Source organism: Cupressus sempervirens, chromosome 9 (assembly GCF_028749045.1).
Source record: "Cupressus sempervirens isolate cs-2001-9-10 chromosome 9, ASM2874904v1, whole genome shotgun sequence".
NCBI classification, from domain to species: Eukaryota; Viridiplantae; Streptophyta; class Pinopsida; order Cupressales; family Cupressaceae; genus Cupressus; species Cupressus sempervirens.
This window is the reverse complement of record NC_143126.1, coordinates 22515754-22540520: the sequence shown is the minus strand read 5'-3', so window position 1 is coordinate 22540520 and position 24767 is coordinate 22515754.

The following is a 24767-nucleotide window of genomic DNA, read 5'->3' as shown; positions in this document are numbered from 1 at the left end:
AATATGTAATGTATTGTATCATACCCAAGGGTAGTAACCTAAAATTAGAGAATGTGAATGTAATGAAAAGCATGTGAATGTGAATCAATAGAGAGAAAAGTATATTGGAAGGCCATTTCAGGAGCAACCAAGTTACATCTATCACATAGAGGTGATCAATACTTCAATGATCTTAATTAGCAATTCAATTATAAGTCAGATCTACTATTTCATCCTAACAGGTGAATCAACTTCAAATCCTTTAGCAAGGTAGAATTAAAAGTCTTTTCTTTAAATTTCTTTACGGAGTGCATACTTCATTGTATCTTTGTAAAACCTCTAACAAGGTGGACCTAGAAATCCTAATTGCTCCTAGTAGGGAAGATCATTAGAAGTGATCATTGTAAGCCTTGATAGGCCAACTTTATGTCGCACTATTGAAGTGTTGTGGGTATTATCCCCACCCCAATTTTACTTTGTATTTGGAAAGTTTCTAGGTCACCAAATATTCTGTTCACAGTGTTATATGCTTTCAATTTCTCATGCATGTAGTAGATTAGATCTACTAATGATAATTGTATTATCTTATTAAGTGTGGAAATTGTTAAAAAATTTAAGGTTATTGATTCACCCCTCCCCTCTTAGTAACCTAGCTAGTCTTGAATATTTCCAACACAAATATCATTTATTACATATATATAGGCATAGGGTTGGATAGTTATCCAAAATTAGCCCCCAAAGGTAAATTGTTCATATATTAACACAACCCTATTAAATAAAAAGCATCAAAAAATAAAATAGGAAAGAGAAAAAATGGTGCATCAATCATGTGACACATTAGGATGAACTATCTACATTGGACGCAACCCTTGTGGCTTTCCATGTCTCATATGCGGTTGAAAATGCAAAGATAACAGATTGATGGGGTAAGCCAATATACGCCATCCTCTATTTCTAGATTTCTTCTCTATCTTTAGTTTTGTCATCTTCTTTGTGCGCATCTCCAAATACTTCAAATTGATTATTAGAATAGCCTTAGTATGAGAAACATTGGAGAAATCCTACCTACATGGTGTCTTTTTTTTTTGGACCTCCTGGAACTTTCTTTGGATTTCACTTATATGTTCTTCCACAGGGGCAATAGAGTCACTCTCTATTCCTATGAAATTCTTACTTAACAATTTCAGATCACCTTGAAAGATTTCATTCATGAGCCTGAGGCTATAGGGATTTCTTTGATTTTGGTGACTGCCTAGACCAGCGCCTGATTCCTCCATTCAATGCAATCCTTAATCACATGTAAGTTTTTCTCATCAAGGCCAGTAATATGACGTTCAACTTGAAATTTTTGCAAACCAAATCCATGAATATCTTCAATCCAAAGCACCACCTTCACCTAGTTATTTCTCTCCTTTTCAAAACCTTCATTGCTAAACTCCATCTTTTCAATGATGATAGTGGTCTCCATCGAAGCCTTTTCCAAAAGTCTAATCTACTGCTCAATTTCTTTGAGGATGAACTACAACCATTCCTTAGATATTTTTACAATAGCTTTGCACTTTTTTAGATTGTCAAGAAATTGTTGATTGGCTAAAGAGGATACATCAACCATCGCTAACTTCTCATTTAGAGGTTTGGGTTTTGGATGCAGGATGGCATTGATATATTGTGCCATGTTTCTTATTGCCTCTTTCATTTCCTTCTTGTCTTGTGCATGCTTCCAAACTCTATCTACTATCTTCTTGTTTGAAACCTCATAAATCTTCATGTCAATAGCACAACTCCCCTTTCCAAGGTCAATCTTTGATACTTGATAGTCCTGAGGAGTGAGGTTCTCATGGGAACTACCTTCTGGTGGCTTGGCTATTTTAGTTGTCTAATGTCCCTAGTTTTTATCAAAGTTCAATGTAGACTCAATTTTGGCCCTTTTAGTTTTTGAAGGCTTTCCTAGCTATTTGCTAACTAGGTCATCTATAAGCAAGGATATTGGCACTAAACTCCTTTTCTTCTCAATAGAAGTTTCCAACCACTTGGGGATAGTAGGTTCTTTACCTACCATAGGAGAAATTTTTGCTAAGGCTAAGGCATTGGATTGAGAATGAGTGTTTTTAGGAGACTTATAAGGATTTGGAGTATTATCAGCCATGGGAGAAATATGAGACTACTTCAAACTTTCCTTTTCTTCACTAGAATCTAGGTCAACTACGACTATCCCCTTTTGTTTGCTTAGTGTTGCATTTTTACTGCTAGAATGAGTTACCCTTCTGAACTTTGGGACCTCTTCTTGAACTTGAAATTGAAGTGGCTTGGGAGTTACTTCAATCAACATTAGCTTCATCTTTAGGAGAACCTACAATAGAGTCAACAACATCAAGGTTAGAGATGGTCGTACGTTTGATCTACACTTTTTTGCACTTCGCTCTCAAGTATTTTTCTAAGACTTTGAGGGTGGTTGATTCAACATTCTTTGATTTCAACCATTTCTCGATTCTTTTCAACACCACTAAAGTATAGGATATTAGGTTATCTTCTTCCCTCTTAGTCCAATCAACCTCAAGGATAGGTATGCATTGAATTTGTTCAACATAGAATGGGTCAATCACCTCTTTAGTTTCATCTTCATTTATCCCATGGGTATTGAGATCTACCTTAAACGTATTGATCTAATTGATTATCAATTAGGACCATAATCTCTTTCTAAATTCAAATTAATCGAGACAATTTTCCTAATAATATTCTAGATGAGGAACATGGGTTAATGAATATGCATGCCTAAAATTATCCCTAGCAAATCCTACATAATCATACTCTTTTCTGGGAGTATATGGTTTGAGGCATAAACGTGATAATGCAAGTTGTGCTAACCTAGCCTATTTGTAGTTTTAACACCTATAGTGACTAATTTCAATAGGGAACAAGAATGAGACTAACTTATTTGTACTTTCAAAGGAGTCAAACATAGAAATGAGCTGCCTACATATCTCTGATAAAACAATATTGTCTAGACAGTAACATGGTAACTTAAGTGGTTCACTAGAAGAACCCCCAATTTTGAGATATGTAAATTTAAGGAATTGAATATAGAAATATCCATAACCTTTAATAGCCTACATGGATTCCTTTGATAGCCTATGATTTTCATGACCTTGGAGCTGAAAAACTAACCTTCCAAGAAAGACATCATTAACCCTCCTGAATTCCTTGCAAGATTCAGTTGCATGAAGGTCTTTATAGTATTGGTAGATATTCATCTCCTCTATTCAAGACATATGTGGAAGTCTCTCCCATTCTTTGGATTCTACTAAAATATAGACTAGAAAGAAATATAGAAAGAATGTGCTGAAATTACCTACCACTATGAGGCCTCTATGTAAATTCTCAACTATTAAATCTACCTAGTCAATAAATTTTTCACCTTCAACATTCTTTAGAATGAAAAGATACATCTAACTTTCCCAATGAAAGGCATGATCATTGCCTTTGACCCTATTTAGGAGTAACATAATGTCTACTATTTCCTTAATGAAATGCTCAATTGTTAATGGCTTAGGAAATCTTGAGCCTCCATCAGCTAGCATCAACAACTAGGTTTGAGCCATAATTGAGTCATAATCTTTCTTTCTTCCATGAAATAGAGGCTTATATTCCTCAAAGGTCCATCATTCATAGGGTTCTTTATGAGGGATTCTTAGGGCTACACTAATATTGGTCTTACATATTCTCACCAACAGTTCCCCTAAAACTTTCTTTATGCATCTGATTTTAGGGTCATAGTGATTTATGCACTCAACAACTGGTTTTGGGCATTCAATAGCTGGTGGCAAGGTAGCAGCTTCTAACAAACCACTACTGGCTAACTTCTAATGTATGGGACATCCCTTAGGTTTCTAGTTACCATGAAAGTATCCCAAATTTTAGGAAGGGAGCTCAAAAGGAAAGATTTTTCAAGCTTAGGAATTTTGGTGTGGAAGAGCGTCATGGTTCAATTTAAAAGACAGAGATTTATAGAACTAAACCAAAAACACTTCAAATAAAATCCAGGCATAAAAATAACAAAGTGAGAGATAATGCACTTATAGTTTTCAACTGAGTTCAGACTTCCACCTTCCTTCCTTACCAATCAATGTCAAGAGCTTAAAATGACTAAATGAGCACTTGTACAAAGCAAGGGGGGTAATTATGTGGAGTGATTTCTTAGAAATCCAAGAATAGATATTAGTGGGTCAAAAATATATTACAAATGCACCACCTTTACTTTGACAAGACTTGTAATGAAATTTGTACCTAATACCCATCAAATCCAAATGCAACTCAACCTTTCATGATGTCACAAAATCTTTGCACCACCTTTTTCCGTAAAGTAACCATACTTTAGCACAATTTCTCATAATTACCATAATTATTGCCTTTTACATCTTCAATATCTCCTCAAGGTTGGACCTATTCCATTGGCTCATAAAGATGAGTTTGTAATATTGCTATGCACTTTCTACAAGAAAATAAGCACACATCAAAAAATCTCAAAGTTGAATTTGAAGTCAAAGTTTGAGTTAACTTCTACTTCAACTTCAACTTTAAAAACTAGACCTAGTTTGATGGGGAGGACACTTTGCCTAGATGAAAAGGAAAGAGTGAAGTTGAACTCAAACTTGAAATAAATTGAGCTTCAACTTAAACTTTAAGTTACAAAATGACACTTGGGTGGTAACTTTTCACATTGAGAAAAGGATATGGTAAAAATTGGCTTTGAGTGAGGAATGAGACTGGAAGGGATCATAAATGGACTTAGAATCTCTGGTTGCATAGACTAAACGAACAGACTTAAACTAAGGATGCACAAAATAAAGAAACACAAAACAACACAAACATAAAGAAAACAAAATAGGGGGAAAATGGGTATTTACAATGAGGGCAAAAAGTAGACCTAGAACTTGAAAGCTTAAGACCTTTTCCATTGTATGATAGGGGCAAATCATCAGCATTAAGATATTTGAGATTGAATGCATTGGAACCCAACTCGTCTAATATAGTGAAAGGTCCTTTCCAGAGGCTTTCAAATTTTGCATGAGCTCCTTTTGGTTCTCTTCTCTTGTCCCATAGCAATACTTGATCTCCTATCATGAACTTTTGAGGCTTAGCTTTGCAATCAAAAATCCTTTTCACTCTAGCTTGATGACTAGTGATGTGATTTACTATCTCCCTTCTTTTCTCTTTAATATTTTGAAGGTATAGTACGTATTTTTCAATAGTAGTAGAGAATACTCCATCTTCAATTATCTTTTGTAGATTTAGAGTAGCAAGCTCTAGAGAAAAAGATAATTTTGCATCAACTCTGTATACTAGCTCAAATTAAGTCATACTAATAGCCCTTTTAGGAGAAGTTCTTTTTTCCCACACTACTTCATATAGGCATTTATGCAAATCTCTGCCTTTTGCATCAACCAACTTCTTCATGTTATTTATCAAGTTTTTATTAGTTTATTTGTCCTACCCATTACCTTGTGTGATAATCTGATACCATGATCATAACAAAACAATTGAATTTCCTAGGATGATTTTTTTTGAGTATTATCAGTAACTATTTTGTTAGGTGCCCCAAACCATATCAAAATTTTTTCTATCAAAAAATTATAGACCACCTTAGATGTTGTAGATTTTATAAGCATCGTTTCAACCCATTTAGTGAAGTAGTTAGTGGTAGTGAGAATAAGGGTGGGACCAACACTTGAGTTAGGATTAATTGGGTGAATGAAGTCAAGTCCCCATTGCTAGAAGGGTTCTTCTATGATGACTGGTTTCAAAGGTAATGTAGCTAATTGTGGTTTACCCATAAATAATTTACATTTTTCACAATTAACAATCCATTTATAAGTAGACTTAAACATACCTAGCCAATAATATCCACTCCTTAGTATCTTAAAGGCCATCACTCTAGATGAGAAATGTCCACTGTAGGCTTCATTGTGGAAAGTTCTAAGTAACTTCACTTGTTGATCAGTATCGACACATCTTAGGAACATGCCATCTAGACCTCTTTTATACAAGATATCATCAAAAATCACAAACTTAATTGCTCTGAGTTGGAGACTTCTTCTCTCTTTTTCTTTTACATGATTAGGGTATTCCCCATAGGTTGGAAAGTATGTTATATCATAATACCATTAATATTATAAGCCCACTAGCAAGAAATTAGGATAAGCCTCTTCCTCTTTGTTTTTTGATATAAGTTTGCAAAGACCTTGACCACAAACTAGTTTGGTTGGTTTGATATCTAGGTCAAATTCTTGTACCTTTAACACCCAGGTTCCTCTATTATTCACTGCTACATCTTGTTGTGTTATGATGCTTTTAACTATTGTAGATGGTATGTACACTAGAGAATGTGAATGCAAAATGTAATACCAGAAATGTTTTACAACCTTGATGACAAAAAATGCTTGCTTTTTAGCTAGGGAATAATGCAATTCATGTTTTTTAAGAGGAACACTCATAAAGGAAATGGCTACCTCTTTGCCTTTCTCAGTTTTTTGAAGTAGTATACCTGACATAGTATGATCAGATGCATAGAAATACATTATGAAGTCCTTAAAATCTGGATTAAAAAGAGTAGGTTCTTTTTCAATAGCTTTCTTTATTTTTAAAAATTCTTTAATTGTTGAGTTATCCCACTTGAAATTTTACTTCTCACTTAGGAGCTTTTCCATGGGTTGTATGGTTTCAAAAAAATCAAGTACAAAATTTCTTAGAAAGGTTTTCTAGCCAAAGAAAGACCTTACACCATTACAATTAACTGGCAGGCAAAGCTGCTGAATAACTTTTACTCTTTCTAGGTAAAATTTTTATCCCCTCCTTAGAGCTATGTGTCCCAATAGTTTTCCTTCTATTACAGAAAATATTGACTTTCTGGGATTCAATGAGATTCCATTCTCTCTACACTTCTCCAAGATTTTCCTTAAATCCTTCAGATGTTTCTTTTTCCTCCTTAAGAATATAGTCATGTCATCAAGATAGACTGTGATGCACTTGTCTAAAAGATGTCCAAAAGTTGAACTCATGGGATGTTGGAAAGTTGCACCTACATTTATCAAACCAAAAGGCATTCATTTATAAGAAAAGGTGCCCCGAGGGGTTGTGAATGTTATCTTATGTTGATCTTCTTCAGCAACCTCTATTTGATTATAGCCAAAGAAACTATCAAGGAATGACATCATTTTTGAGCCTACTACTATTTGAAGGATCTGATCCATAATGGGTAGAGAAAAATTTTCTTTTAGACTGACCTGCTCCAGATTTCTAAAATCTACATAGATTCTTATTTCTCCATTCCTCTTTTTTATAGGTACTATGTTCTCCACCCATGTAGAATGATGTATGGGGAATATTATATGAGCCTTAAGCATTTTATCAATCTCCTTGAAAATTACATCTAAAACCTTTGGATTATAGGTTCTGAACTTCTACCTAAAAGGAGCAATATTTGGCATCAAGGTAATACAATCTTTGAATTGTCCTTTCTTGAATGTCTTCAAATATTCATAAGACTAGGAAAAAACATCAATATACTCTATTAGTAATTTGGTGAATCTAGACTTTTCTTCTGCCTCACAAAAACTTCCTAAGTTTATCATCCTAGGGTTATGATTATCCCTAGGTTGACTTTTTTATATTGGTCATCCTTCACTTCTTAAGGAACTAAGCTTTGGGCTAAGAAAACATCCTGCCTATCAAAGAGTTTCTCTAGTTCAATTAGACCTTTAGGTATCACATTTCCTTTCAATTGCACAATATTTTTTAATTGATCATCTATTGAATCAAGATAAAATTTTCTACATTTTGATTCAGAGCCTTCAAAATAATCAATGGTGAATTTTCCATACTTTTCAAGAAAGCATCAATCTATGCATCATCTTTGAATACTTACTAGTAATTAATATTATCTAAAACACTCAGTCTACGAATAATCTCTATTGAATATTTATCAATTGTAAAATCAGGATGAGAGATCAATAATGAAGCTGATACTACTAAAGAATTTGGTATAGAATTTAATTCCCTAGGTATTGATTCTATTGAAAAAGCCTCAAAATCTTCAATTTCATCTCATACATGATATCTGTAATGTTTCAATCTTCCATTTTTCATAGAAATTTTTTTGACTTGTTTTACTATCAATTCTACATCACCTTTGGCTTTTAGTAGCTTAACATGTTTCTTTTTTGCTTCTTCTAACCCCAAAATTAAAGCCTCATACTCTTATGTATTATTTGTGTTTTCAAAGGCTAACTTGAAAGAAGAAGGAAAAGTTTGACTTATAGGAGATATCAAGACAACACCATCTCCAAACCCACTTGAGCAACAACTTCCATCAAATTCCAACATCCAAGGTAAATCCACAACCTCTAATTGGAAACTTGTTTCTTGATTTTTAGGCATAGTCAAGTAATTAGCAAAATTAGTTTCTTGGTAAAGAATTTGAGACTTTGGATCATCAGATGGGAAAACTACTTATTTAGAGTTGGCTTTGGGGAGTAGGGTTACTTTTTCTTTCCCCATTGTTATAATGTCTTGAGACCAGTCCATCTTGACTTCTCCTCCCAAATCTTGGTAGAAATTTTGGCTAAGGAGCATGTCATAACTAGTGTGGATATTAACTACTAAGATGGTGATTTTTATTTTATTTTCAGGGAAAGGTGCTAAGGAAACCTGAGCATCTTTGATCTGACCTACTAAAGGTATCTATTTAGAGTCCATTGAATAACACTTGCCAAAGGTTTTAGCCAAAGGAAGGTCAAGGGCCTTTACTACTGATACTGGCATTATGTTATCTAAAGCCCTAGAGTGTATTATACAATTGCTTAACTTAAAACCATGGAGGTAAAGAGATACATAAAATGGATCCATCTTTTCTTGATGGCTCAACTCTGGATTGATCTTATCAGGATGGACCAATTCTTTATGATAGTCAGGCTTTGAAGTTTTGGATTTTTCATTGTAAGAGGCTACATTAGTTTTTTTAGTAGATACATCAAATGAAGGCTGATGCACATATTCAATAAGCTTATTGAGTTCATTAGGATTCATCCTCAAATACTCAGTAGGAGATATTTGAATTCTAGATGTTTTACAAAATTCAACTATATCAAATGCAGAGTTAGGGTCAAACCTTTTCATAATGTGAGGAATATGAGGTTGTGACTAAGGAGTCTTAGTCTTTGCTTCCTCTCTTTCTTTAGAATCCTTTTCTTTAGCTAAGCTTGTAGTATTTTTGGGATGAGAATCAACTTTCCCCATCATCTATCCTCTAGTGAGTACTGAACATGAAGCTTCTTCCAAAGTTAAAAGAATGTCACTACCTCTATCAGAGTTAGATTTATACTCAAGGTAGCAATTTATGGAGTTTCTAGGTCCTTCGAAAGGTCCTTCCTCCATTGCCATGTTTTTTTCTATTACCCTTTTAGTTTCAAGCTACTAGTGTCTTATATTTTTAGGACAAGTGACTCCTTCATGCTCATTAGTAAGGTGAAAGGTACACATGTTATTTTTTCTAGGAGGAGGCTCAATTTACAATCTTTGTTGGCTATGGGGTAAAGCGGGCTATTTCCCTTGGGAAGTGGCATTTTGATATGGATACTTTCTTGAGATATCTTGATAGGGAAAAGAGGCTTTGAGGAGTTGCTTCTTTATTGCTATAAGATCATTAGCTAACTTCTGAACAAGTGAGTCACTGGAAGATGATGTAGAGGCTTCAAAATTTGGTGTTTGGACCTCTTTCTTCCACTTCCTTGATATAATGAGATCATCCTCCAATTCAATAGCAAGGTTTTGGGAGGCTACAAGTGTTTGAGGATTCACTCTTTTCAATGGGAAGGTAATATCCAAGGGCATTGCATTTAAAAAGAAACCTTTTTTATTTTCACCATTTGGTACACTTTCCATGGGTATTTGATGCAATGCTTTGTTGTATCGAGCCACAAATTCCCACATGGGTACATGTATCTCATTTTTCATCTAACTCAATTACATAAGCAAAGAATTTTCATCTTTAGTGGATTTAAATCTGGCTTCAAAAGTATCTTTCATAGCATCCTAGGAAGTAGTGGATGCATTAGGTATGTGATGAAGCTAATCTATTGCTGAGTCCATCAAAGTTTGAATAAATGACCTTACAACAACATCTTTCATTGCTACAGCCAAGCCTCTACATGCTATGTTAAAAGCATTTAAATGTTCTTCAGGTGATTTTTTCCCATCCCTGCTGAATCTAGGTAGGATTTCTCATGATCCTTTAGGTAAATTACCCAAATTTCTTGCAAGTTGTAGAGGTCCTATTGCAGCACCCCAGGGTTGATTGTGAGCCATTACTGGTAATCTATAGCTGATAGGAAGGATTATTATAGCAACATGGATTAAGATTTTAGGGATGATTAAAGATTGCAAAGACATAATAGGGCTCCCAGTTTTAGGAGCTGATGATGGTCTACTAGTAGTTTTTTGTTTATTCATTTTCAAGAAAAGATCAACTTTAAGTTGATCTTAGCTAAAGCTTCAAAGTCTTCATCTACCAGGTTTGAAAACCTATTAGTTCATGTATATCTTTTTGTAGCCAGGGAAAATCCTCAACTTAACCTAATCAATGATTTGCATGAGTAGCTCTTTCTACCACAACCTCTTCTTGAATGACTGGCAAGCCACTAATCCTCTTAGCTATTTCTTCTCCTCTTTCTAGTACCAATTGTACTTGGAGTTATTGTTAGTTACTTGAACGATTAACCTAGCTACAAGTGTTAAGATAAAAAACAATATCTTCTTGTGTGTCTTGAAACCTTAGGTTAGGTTGCAGAATAGGCAACTCATTGTGCTTAGGAAGTACCATTTCACAAAATCATAAAAACTTGTAGGAACCTAAAAAGGACAACTCTATCTTCCAAGGTACCCCAATAGAGTCACCAAAAACTATTACTGAATAGTTTTTCCCAAGATCTTTGGTAGATTGGAACAAGGGAGAAAAATGAAAACTAACAAATTGTATTCCTATTTATTGATAAGGAATTCTTTTCTTAAAAAATTTACTCAATAATTATCAAGGTGTAGCTCACCTTTATGAAAAGATAATCATTCTTTCTCTATTGAGGGAAAATCTTTCAAAGAATTATTTTACTAAAAATACTTAAAAGTTCAAAATTATCTCACAAATACAAGATAAATACTGATGCTGAAAAACCACTTAATCTTAACGAACAATATCATATACATGATTGAATGTTAAGATAAAAGAATAGTGTTAAAACAACAAAGATCTAACCTCCAACAACTTCTGAAATTCAAAAAAGATAATTCCAAAGGAATGCAACAATTATAACTTAACTTCCAAATATAACACACTCTTAAGAATGCATGTCACCCCAAAGAAAACAATAGTATTTGCTTCAAGAAGTTTCAGTAAAATAAAATTATAGAATTTTAATTCAATTGCTACAAATTTGAAATGTTCTATTTCAAAATTTTAAAAGTGCAGAGTGTTAAACCAAAACTATTTTTTCTTTAGTCTATAGAGAGGTTAACCCTATCAAATATCATCTATTACATATATATAGGCATAGGGCTGGATAGTTATCAAAAATTACCCTGCCAAAGGTAAAGTGTCCATATGTTAACACAACTATGTTAACTGAAAAGCATTAAAAAATAAAATAGGAAAGAAAAACAACTGTTCATCGATCATGTGACACATCAGGATGAACCGTCTACATTGGCCACAATCCTTGTGGCTTTCCATGTCTCATATGCGGTTGAAAATGCAAAGATAAAAAATTGACAAGGTAAGCCAATATATGACATCCTCTATTTCTAGATTTCTTTCTCTCTCTTTAGTTCTATCATCTTCTCTGCATGCATCTCCAAGTGCTTCAAATTGATTATCAGCATAGCCCCTATATGAGCAACATTGGAGAAATATGTCCTACATGGTGTCTTTTTGTCTTGGACCTCCTAGAACTTTCTTTGGATTTCACTTATCAATTCTTCCATAGGGGCAATGGAGTCACTCTCTTTTCCTGTGCAATTCTTACTTAACCATTTCAAATCACCTTGAATGATTTCATCCATGAGCCCAAGGCTATCTAGGATTTCTTTTATTTGGTGACTGCATGGACCAGTACTTCATTCCTCCATTCAATACAATCCTTAATCACATGTAAGGTTTTCTCATCAAGGCCAACAATAGGGCATTCAACTTGAAATTTTTGCAAACCAAATTCTTGAATTTCTTCAATCCAAAGAACCACCATCACCTAGTTATTTCTCTCCTTTTTAAAACCTTCATCACTGGACTCCACCTTTTTAATGATGATAGTGGTCTCCTTCAAAGTCTTTTCCAAAAGCCTAATCTATTGCTTGGTTTCTTTGAGGATGAACTACAACCATTCCTTAGATGTTTTTTTAATAGCTTTGCACTTTTGTAGATTGTCAAGAAATTATTGGTTGGCTGAAGAGGATACATCCACCATCACTGACATCTCATTTAGAGGTTTGGGTTCTAGATGTAGGATGGCATTGATATATTGTGCCATGCTTCTCACTGCCTCTTTCTTTTACTACTTTTCTTGTGCATCCTTCCAAACTCTATTTGTTATCTTCTTGTTTGAAACCTCAATAGTCTTCATGTCAATAGCATGACTCCCCTTTCCAAGGTCAATCTTCAATATTTGATAGTCCTGAGGAGTGAGGTTCTCATGGGAATTACCTTCTGGTGGATTGGTTATTTCAGCTATCCAGTGTCCTACATTTTTACCAAAGTTCAACCTAGACTTAGTTTTGGCCCTTTTAGTATTTTAAGGCTTTCCTAGACTTTTTTTTTACCAGATCATCAATAGGCATGGATATTGGTACTAAACTCCTTTTCTTCTCAATAGAAGTTTAAGCCACTTGCGGGTAGTAGGTTCTTTACCTGCCATAGGAGAATTTTTTGCTAAGGCTAAGGTTTTAGATTGAGAACCAATGTTTTGAGCAGACTTCTAAGGATCTAGGGTATTATTGGCCATGGTAAAATTGGGATACTACTGCAAACTTTCCTTTTCTTCACTAGGATCTAGGTCAACTGTGACTATCCCCTTTTCTTTGCTTGGTGTTTCCCTTTTAAACTTTGGGACCTCTTCTTGAATTGGAAGTTGAAGTTGCTTGGAAGTTACTTCAACTTTGACTTCAACTTCAGCTTTAGGAGAACCTACAACAGAGTCAACAACATCAAGGTTATAGATGGCCTTAGGTTTGGGCTACACTTTTTTGTGCTTAACTCTTGAGCATATTTCTCAGACTTTGAGAGTGGTTGATTCAACATTCTTTGATTTCAACCATTTCTTAGTTCTTTTTGACACCTCTTAAGTATGGGACATTAGGTTATCTTCTTCCCGATTAGTCCAATCGAGCTCAAGGATAGGTATGCATTCAATTTGTTCAACATAGAATGGGTCAATTACCTCTTTAGATTCATCTTCATTTCTCCTATGGGTATTGAGATCTACCTTAAAAATATTGATTTGATTGATTCTCAATCTAGACCATAATCTCTTTTTGACTTCAAATTCATCAAGAAAATTTGCCAAATAATCTTCTAGATGAGGAACATGGGTTAATGAATATGCATTCCTAAAATTATCCCTAGCAAATCCTACATAATCAAACTCTTTTCTGGGAGTATATGGTTTTAGGCATAAATGTGGCAATGAAGGCTATGCTAGCTTGGCCTATTTGTAATTTGAACACCTATAGTGACCAATTTCAATAGGGAACAAGAATGAGACTAAATTATTTTTAATTTCAAAGGACTCAAACATAGAAATGAGCTACCTACATATCTTTGATAAAACAATATTGTTTAGATAGTAACATGGCAACTTAAGTGGTTCACCAGAAAAATGCCCAATTTTGAGATATGTAAATTTAGGGAATTGAATATAGCCATCAAATTTAATAGCCTACATGGATTCCTCTGATAGCCTATGATTTTCATGACCTTGGAGCTGAAAAACTAACCTCCCAAGAAAGATATCATTAACCCTCCTAAATTCCTTACAAGATTCAAGTGCATGAAGGTCTTTGTAGTATTGGTAGATAGTCATCTCCTCTATCCAACGCATATGTGGAAGTCCCTCATAATCTTTGGATGCCACTAAAATATAGACTAGGAAGAATACATAAAGAATGGGCTGAAATTACCTACCACTATGAGGCCTCTATGTAAATTGTCAGCTATTAAATCTACCTAGTCAAAAAAAAAATTTGCCTTCAACAATCTTCTGAATGAAAAGATACATCCAACTTTCCCAATGAAAGGAATGATAAATTCCTTTGACCCTATTCAGGTGTAACACAATGTCTACCATTTCTTTAATAAAATTATCAATTATCAATGGCTTAGGCGATCTTGAGCCTACATTAGCTAGCCTCAACAACCAAGTTTGAGCCACAATGGAGTCATAATATTTCTTTTTGCCATGATATAGACACTCAAATTCCTCAAAGGTCCATGGTTCATAGGGTTCTTTATGAGGGATTCTCAGGGTTGCACTAACACTGGTCCTGCATATTCTCACTAACAATTCCCTTGAAACTTTCTTTATGCATCTGCTATTAGGGTCATAGTGATTTGTGCTCTCAACAACTAGTTTTGGGCATTTGATAGCTAGTGGGAAGGAAGTGGATTCTAACAAACCACTGTTGGCTAAATTTCTTATGTATGGGACTAGAGAGAACATCCCTCACCAACTCAATTACATCCCTTGGGTTTTTATTTACCATGAAAGTATCCCAAATTTCAGGCAGAGAGCTTAAAAGGAAAGATTTTTCAAGCTTAGGCATTTTAGGGTAGAAGAGTGTCATGGTTCAATTTAAAAGATAGAGATTTATATAACTGAACCAAAAACACTCAAATGAAAGCTAGGCATAGAAATGACAAAGTGGGAGATAATGTACTTATAGTTTTTGGTTGAGTTTAGACTTTCACCTTCCTTGCTTACTAGATAGCGTTGAAAGCTCAAAATGATTACATAAGCACTTGTATAGAACAAGGGGGATAATTATGGGGATTGATTTCTCAAAAACCCAAGAACAAATATGAGTGAGAAAAAGATCTATTACAAACATGCCACCTTTACTTTGATAAGACTTGTAATGAAATTTACAGTTAATACCCATCAAATCCACATGTAGCTCAACCTTTCATGATGTCAAAAAATCCACTCACCACCTTTTTCCATAAAGTAACGGTACTTTAGTATGATTTCTCATAATTACCATAATTATTGTCTTTTTCATCTTTGATATCACCTTAAGGTGAGACCCATTCCATTGGCCCATAAAGATGAGTTTATAATCTCATTATGCATTTTCTGCAAGAAAACAAGAACATGCCAGAAAATCTCAAATTTGAAGTTGAAGTCAAAGTTTGAGTTAACTTCTGCTTCGACTTCAACTTAAAAAAGTAGACCTAGGTTGATGAGGAGGACACTTTGCCAAGACTGAAAGGAAAGAGTAAAGTTGAACTTGAACTTGAAGTAAATTGAGCTTCAACTTCAACTTCAAGTTACAAAATGACACTTGGGTGTTAACTTTTCACTTTGAGAAAAGGATATGGTAACATCCATCATACCTAATATTTCTTCTTCTACCATAGTCTTTCTAGTGATACTCAATGTATCATAATTTATCAACTTAAACCCTAAGAATCCTATAGATTTTCTAATGTTATCACATATGGCATCAATAGTTTTAGGCTTTATGTGAAAAACTACTCAGTGCCAACCTGTTTCATTGGAATAAATGTTCTCTACATCTTTTCCTTCATCTTCCTTTTGTGTTATCAATATTCTTCTCTTTGTCTAACCTTTGGTGGTTGGAAATTTTTCCTTGGTTTCCCTTGCACCACTAGAACCTTCATTTTCTTTTGTGATACTTGCAACACCATTTTTCAATAGTGGCTTGGTGCTAGCCATTGTTTCTTCTTTGGTTCTTGGTCTAAGTGGTATTGGAGGAGAGAGGGGCATAGATATTTCTTTATTTGTAGTCTTTTTTAGCTTAGGCTCTATTGTCTTGACAACCTTGGACTTATTTTCTCATGAAGAGACAAGTGCTAGAGCTTTGCCCTATTTTTCTTCACTCTCTTCCTCTTGCAATACATTATCATCACTCACTTTATCTTCTCTAAGTTCTTGTGTGATCATAAATGGTCCTTACCTTCCAATTTGTATACATTTACCTTCGATTATTCTTTATTTTTCTAGTGTAGATCACCTTACTTTATGGTTTTGAATTTTTTTAGAAAGTTATTTAATAGTATTCTATGATTCTAATAACGTCCAATGGTCCTCAGATTAAAACTTGTCCCATTTTGTTTGTAAACAACAAAAATTACTCAAGAAGTCCTAAAGTTGTCAAATGTACTCAAATGGCCCAAGAGTTGCTAGGATTGAGAAAGTAAGGTACTTGGTACTTTAGAGGGTCCTAAGGGTATTAAATAAGGTCCTACAATGCATCTAGAGACACAAATTTTCTCAAAATATGAAAAAGAGAAAAATTGCTCAAAAGTTGTAAAGTTGCTAAAAAGTTGCTCAAGCAACTTTTGTAATTTTTGCAAGAAAGTTGCAAATGAATCTAAATGGGTGGTTTTAATCACCCATACATGGGTATTTGAGCATGGAATGGATATTTTTGAAGGTTATAATGAATTTTAGTTGCATACCACATGTCTGAGTAGACTGTACATATTTTTTTGTGTTTTCCTTGTATTTGTAGTGTTTTCATGCTTTTGTACAGCTATGTACGGATTCATATGCTTGATCTGACTTCATGAAATTTTAGATTGGTGTCTTAGATTTATTTTTCATAGCCAATTTTAATCTCAACTTCCATGGTTGAAGCGCTATAGAGGTTTCTCAATGACTAGTCTGTGATCTCCATTCGTAGGGTTGCTAAAATAAAAATGGCTCTAAACTGATCATCTATGGTTGGAAAATGCATGAAACCTTGTGGGATGATATGTTATAAGTTTGAGATCAATTTTTTCCTTTCCTTTTTATTTTTTGAGTGATCTTCTAAGTATGGAGTGATGCCCTAAGGTGACTACTAGGAGTAGGTGAGCCAAGACAGTAAGAAGATATGTTTATACAACACACCCATGATCAAACATGGCCAATCTAATGGTATGGTTAGAATTCCTAAGGCTTCCCTTTAATTAAACAAGTTTTCGGAGAGGTTGGTGTCAATATTTTAATTTTCTACAAGTCTTTTTTGTGGAAACTAGTCCAGAGGCCTAAAAGATAGCCTAAAATCTAGGGCTTGAGGGTAAACAAGGTTATGGGTGATTTGGGGTTCTATAGATTGGGATTCCAGAAGTGCTAGGTGATATATTTTAGAATCATATGGTTTCCATAGTGTTTTGTGGAAGGATTTAGAGAAATTTTCTAAAACATTGTAAATAGATCTAATACAGTTAGACCTAATTAGCCTTGTTTGTGGAAAGTGACATAGAGTGTTTGTCAAAGTAACCGGATGTTTTTGGAAGGGATAGGAAGGATGTGGAGGATATCTTAAACATTTGGAAGGTCCTAGGAATGGTGAATATAATATCCTAAGTAGGGGTAAGAGTTATAGAGGAAGGAAGGGCTAGCAGGACTAGTTCCTAAACAAGAAGGTTAACTTTTAGCATCAACCCAACTATACCTAGGAGGCAAGTTGAGGAAGGGGTCTTGGAGGCCAAGGTTGGTAGAAAGAAAAAGGGAGGAAAGAACCACTATAAGGTTCAAATTATTAAGTCATAACAAGGATTAGTTAAGTGCTAGAACCCTAGAACCTCTACATTAGAGTGGTATCAGAGCCTAGACTCCATGTTGTTTGGTGTATTTCTGATGAGGAGGAGAGAGAAGAAGTTGACAATATGCCACCCAAGGAAATGAGAAAGGGTGTCATAGTATATTTGGTCAAGGATCTATTGGAAAAGACCAATATGGTGTAATAAAAAAGTAAAAAGAAAGTCACTAAATGGGGAGATGAGAGTGAGAAAGAAGATAAAAGTGATATAGTAGAGACATCTAATAGGGGAAAAGGAGTGGAGATGGAAAAAAAATAAAAGTTGTTCTTGGATGCCTTCAAGTCTATCAATAAGGATAGTATGGAACATATTCCATACTATAATGGTAGTTTGAATGGAGAAGATTTGTTAGATTAGCTAAAGTCCATAGATAATTAGTTTGACTTTAAAGAAGTGCAAGATGAGAAGAGAGTTAGTTATGCCAAGGCTAGGCTCAAGGGATTAGCATTGGTATCATAGAATATGATGCAATATGATAGGGTATCAATGGGAAAGAAGAAGATAGTATCTTGGGATAGGATGAAGATTAGTTTGAGGGAAGAATTCCTACCCACTAATTATGAGATATATATATATTAGAAATTATAAAATCTAAGGAAAATGGATTTAATAGTAAGTGCCTATACTGAGGATTTTAATAAATTAATTCTAAGGGCAAGGATATAGGAAGAGGAAGTAGAAAGAGTAGAAAGGTATCACAATTGGTTGAGACAAGGAATCCAGGATGAGATCAACATGATGGTCCTTGATAGTATGGATAAGTTCTTTCAATTATTATTGAGAGTAGAGGAGAAGGCTAGGAGGAGACATGATTCCCAACAAAGAGGAAGTGGTAATAGAGGATTCAAATGTAGGGGTAACTTTGGAATAGGAAAAGGCCGAAGTAGGCTAGAAGAAGCTTAGTGTTTAGATAAAAATAGAGGAAACTAGAATAAGGGCACATTTTAGAGGGGAGGATATAGAGTAAGAGGACCACCTAGATGTATGTTTCAGTTCCAAGGTAGAGGTAATTCAATCTTCACTGGTAGATGCTACAATTGTAACCAAGTGAGCCACAGCATGGGAAGCTGTCCTAAAAAGGGTTGTACTTTATCCATGGGAGAGAGAAGAACTCAACTAGTGTAGAATAAGACACCCAAAGTGTTAGTTCACTAATCTCCAAGGAAAGGCCAAAATTGGAGGGAGAAAACCTTATGCTAAGGAGTAAAGTATTAATAAGGTCCCTAGTGTTGTAGAGCCACCCGAAAGGAAGATTTTGTTGAAAGCCACTTGTAGGTCACAGAGGAATATTTGCATGGTGATAGTGGAGTTTGGTTCCATAGAGAACATAGTGTCAATAGAGATGGTGGACAAAATAAAGTTTAAGAGGATACCCCACACTACACCATACAAGGTATTGTGGTTAAGGGACAATAGATAGTGGTGGATTAACAAACCTTGGTGGAGTTTTAAATAGGGGAATATAAAGACAAGGTACTATATGACATAATGCCTATGGATACCTATCACCTCCTATTAGGATGTCCATGGAAATATGATGCGAAGTCTATTCATGATGGGGAAAGGACTAGCTATGTAATCACTAAGAAAGATAAGAAGTTTTAGATGAACTCTTTGACAAAGCCTACCAAAGAGAAGCATGTGGGGTCTAGTTTGATGCTCTAAAGTTGGAAGGAACTAATTAAGGTCATGAAGAAGGAGAAAGGAGTTTTTTGTGCAATGATAGTAGAGCCTAGGGAATAGACTAAGGAGAAGGTCAAGATGCCTCCATAAGTGCAAAAATGATTGGAAAAGTACCATGAGGTAGTAGATAATGGACTACCAAATGTCTTATCACCTATGAAGGATGTGAGTCATCAAATATATCTAATACTAGGAGCTAATCTACCTAACAAGGAAGCATATAAAATAACTACAAGTCAAAATTAAAAAATTTCTAAACAAATACAAGATTTTCTAGTGAAGAGCTCCATAAGGAAGAGCTTAATTCTTTCTATTGTCCTCACTATACTTGCAACTAAGAAGCATGGAAACTAGAGAATTTGTACTAACTCTAGGGTTATGAACTGTATACATGAAAATGAGGCCTCAAATCTTTCATGAACACTTCAACATGGTCATTGATGCAGATTCAACGTAGAATAAATATGGGATTTTTTTATCTAAGAGGTGTAATGTCCCCTTTTAGGACATTCAATAGTTTCTTCCTGAGTACTGTAATTTTTGATAATAATTTCTATGATGTCCTCTTCAATGTGAAATATCTCATATTTAGATAAGTATTTCATAGAGGTGTGTCTTTTTATCAATATTAATTTAATAAGGTAGTTATATTATGTATTATTTAATTATATATAATAATATATTAATATTAATTATATATGATTAGATCATAATAGTATATGATTATATATATTAGATATGAAGCATTTTAATTAAATATTATTTTAATATATAATAAAGATATAATGTCATATATTATTGTCATATATATATATATATAAAATCTATGACATATAAATACATAATTAAATATATAATAATATTCATATATATGTATAATTAATATATATAACAATTTATATTTATACTCTAGTTTAATTATAATATTTTATATAAATTATTGATTATTAATATTATATACTCTTTATTGTATGTTGAAATGGGGATATCAGAGTCCTCCCCTCTCAAATTTGCTTGTCCTAATGAAAAATCATACAAACACAAACTGCTTCATAGATACAAAACATATTTGCATACAAAGTCCTAAAAGATTTATCAAATATACATCTTTAATGAATGAAAACACAAAGTAAACATGGTGCAGATAGATAAAGACTTGAAGCAAACATGATGCAGATAGATGAAGACATGAAGCAAACATGATACAGACAGATGAAGACACGAAACAAACACGATGCAGACACATCATACATTCTTTATAATTTTACACAATGACATAGAGTAAAGGGAATGATTTATAACATATAGTTCCCTAGTACATCTTTTGATTATAGATCCTGCAAGACAAACAATTATTATCATGTACATTATATAATAGCTCCAAACAAAAGTTCAGTCATGATAAATTAGTTCTAAACCAATATCCTACCAAGCCAAAGAGCAAAACTTTGACCCTCTTGGCCTAGATGGCAGCCATTGAAATCCATCAAGGTGGTCTACTTGGAAAATTCTTAACTAAATATAATTGACATGATGTCAAATCTTAATCAATCTTAGCCAAAGAGCGGAACTTTGGCCCTCCTGGCCTTGGTGGTAGCCATTGACATCCATCAAGGTGGTCTACTTAGATGGTAATCTTATTTTTCTTGCCTAAGCCAAAGAGCAGAACTTTGGCCCTCTTGGCCTTGATGGCAACCAATGACATCCATCAAGGTGGTCTCCTTAGGAGGTAATCTTATTCTCCTTAAATATCCTACCTATTGGTCTGAATTCTATTTTTCTAAGTGATATGCTTAGTCTATTTTTGGTCCATTGTATTGAGTAAAAAATTTGTGGTATATTTTCTCTATCAAATCTTGAGAATACATGAATATAGAATAATCTATGTTTCTTTCTGAAGGTCACTTTGAGTTTACTATAAATTGTATACAATTTTCAAGGAAAATGAATACAAATTTTGAGCTCTCCCCATATTAGTTCTTAATGAATTTTTTCTACTTTTGATTACTTGGTTATCTTGATGTTGTATGAGTAAAGGCTTTTCCAATTGAATGCAATTTAGTTAGGTTATATATCTGTTCATCACTGCTATTAGTTCAATGGATTAAGTAAAAGCTTTGATGAATTTGATAAGGTTGTTGTAGTAGTGGAAAGGATATTGAAAGATGAATTCTGATAAGAACTGTTGATGAAATTTGTTGTAAGGCAACAAATTAGATCTAAGAATTTGTTGTAGACTCTGAACCCCAATGGATTAGACACTCATCAAATTTGATCGACCTGAGAGAGAAATATGTCATAAATTATTGTCAAAAATGTAGAATAAAATCAATTTTACTTTTATTCCCTATAGATCTTAAAAGTCAGTGAATACTTGTTTGCATGGAATGTTTTAGCTTTAGTTAGCCACTATTGCTGAGAACACCTGCACATCTATAGAAGAATTTTTGGCCATATCTGTTAAATGGGATGTGTTTATCAAGTTATCAAGAATTGTGTATGTATTTGAGGATTTGAGACGAGAATCAAAATGAAACTAAAATAATTCTCATACAATTTTCCCAATCTTGTATCATCCCTAGGTATACCCACCCTAGTTTTGTAAAGCTAGAAGAGTAGAAAATCACCCATGGTTTTGTTGAAGTTAGGCCCAAATGCTTTGCACATATAATTGTTAATAAGAATTGGCTGGTCTTTAGATTGTGTGAGTAATGTCATCTTGGTATTAAGCATTTTATTGCTTAGTAGTTTTAAAACACCAACAAAATGATGACTCTGTTAGGGAGTCTATGAAGAAATTCATTGTTAGCACTACTAGAATCTCTGGTATAAATAGCAAGGTCATGAAGTGTTTTCCATTTATTTGCTGAAGATTCATGTCCCCTAGTATGTTTTGTCTAGTTGCAGTATTATTCTTCAAGATTGAATGCAGATTGTGTTGCTATTAAATGCTATTTTCAATCAATTCAATCGAATGTGGTTTTTAGAGTATTGCTGTAATTTCAGAGTCAGAATTGTTGGAAAAGGGGTTTCTCTCTTTACATTGTTTTAAGTTCTACAAAGTGGCAATTTAGATCTATAGTGTTATGAATCATGTTTTGAATCTTTCTCACAATAATGAGTGGTGACTCTATCTAAAGGATCTCTGAACTAGTGTAGATTGGTTATCTGTAATTGTTTTTAGCAGTTTTTAGTTGAAATAGGTAGATCTGAAAGTTATGTAAAGTTTTAGGTAAGAAGAAGAGTGTATAAGTTTTTGACCAATAAACCTAGAAGTTTTGTTTGATTTATTGTTATAAGATTTTTAATGATAAAAAATGAACTATAGTTGCGATTTAATTTAGTTCTCCTCAAGGAGATGGTGACTCTGTAAGGTTATGATCAGTGGTGTGAAGATTTCAAATTAGCACCAAGCCAATCAGCATATTAGTGTTTTTATACAACAACACTAAAGGTATTCTCATTTTCATACAAGTTCTTTTCATGAAAATTGATTGTGAAAAGTGTGTTTTCTGTCAAGTGAGTTTTTAGCACTAAGAAGAGGAGAATGATTTGATAAGTTTCATACACTTTATTGGATCAATTTTCTGTTGTTGTTTCTAAGTTTATGAAGTGTATAGTTTGAAGTGGTTCATGGGTAGAAGGGTATAGATTTGCTATAAATTTTAAATCAAAAGTCATTATAGGTGAATGAGGTTAAAAAAATTTAAAGGATGTCAAGATTTATTCCACCTAAGATGTAGCTGGTTACTGAAGTTCCTAGATCCATTTCTACCAAGTGATATATGCCATTGGATTTCATGGTATTCATGGTTTCCTAAATGTCATTCCTAGTGATGTTAGAAAAAGCTTGCCTAATTTTAACGAGAACCATCTTGTTTCAGCCAGTCATCATATTGAGTTGTTTTCTGATTTGATGGGTGACTATGAGATTTCCCATGAGGATGTGCACATGAAGTTATTTGTTCAAACCTTAGAAGGTGATGCTAGAGACTAGTTTTCTTTCCTACCAGTGTGTTCCATTTCATCTTGGGGTGAATTGCATTCTACCTTTATAGAGCAATTTGGAGAAAGGGTAAGTATATCTGATTCATATGACAAGTTCTTAAAAAATCATATTTAGAGTGATGAACTTGTCTCTCAATTTAACATCAGCTTTGCAAGAGTTTTGAATGAAATCCCTAAGAATTATAGACCTGATCATCAAATGTGTTTAGCAGTGTATTTTGATGCATTTGACAAGAAAATGAATTATCTATTAAGGGATAAAGAACCACAGATATTATATCAGTATTTTGTGACCGCTAGGGATATTGAAAATAATTTGAGGTATGAATTGACTAAAGGTCATTTTTCTATGTATGACTGTCGATATAGTGTATTTGAAAGAAAGGATGAATGTGGTCTTGGTGCTTCAGTTTCAAATAAGCATATCAATACCCCTTTTGTAGGTTTTAATCAAATGGAGAATTTAGATCAGAATATGTATATAGGTAAGATTAGCTTGGTTACAAATCACAACACACATGTTCATGATGCTACAATAGTAGGATGTATCTTAGACTTTGATAGGGTTCAACAATGTGTTGATATTGTAGATCAAGAATTAGTTACATTAGCAAGTTCTTGTAATGGTGATTGTATACATGATTCTATTGCTAATAAAGTTGTTGCACCTAGATCTCAGTTCTATGCAAGTGAAGAAGTTGAGTTTGATATTGCTGATCCAACATACCATGGAAAGGTGATACAAAATGAAAAATATGAATCACACTTATCTCAATCATAGTTAGAAGAATAGAATTCACATTCTTCTAATGTTTCAATAGTAGATGTGTATTGTGAAGAGGCATCATGTGAAGACAATGACGAGAGAGGTTACTCAAGTTAAGAAGATGAAAGTGCTAGTCTATGTTCATCTTCATGTGAATCCGATGCAATTGGGAAGAAGAAAGAAATGATGGAAGTGAGTACTCTTTTGTCAATAAAGGTATGAATTCTTTTTTTGAATCTGAAAAGGAAAGCACATCTTAGTTTTTGTGTTATACAAATCAGTTAGTTAATGAAAAATATGAAAGTGATTTATCCACAACTTATGAAGATAAAGAGATGGTGAATTCAATTGATCTTAATGAGTTTGAATATGAAGATTTTAGAGAAGATTTTTTAGGTGTCCTTATTTTAGACAGTAAAGATTCAACATATAGTGAGATGTTTAGGAATAACTTGGGGTCTATCTGTA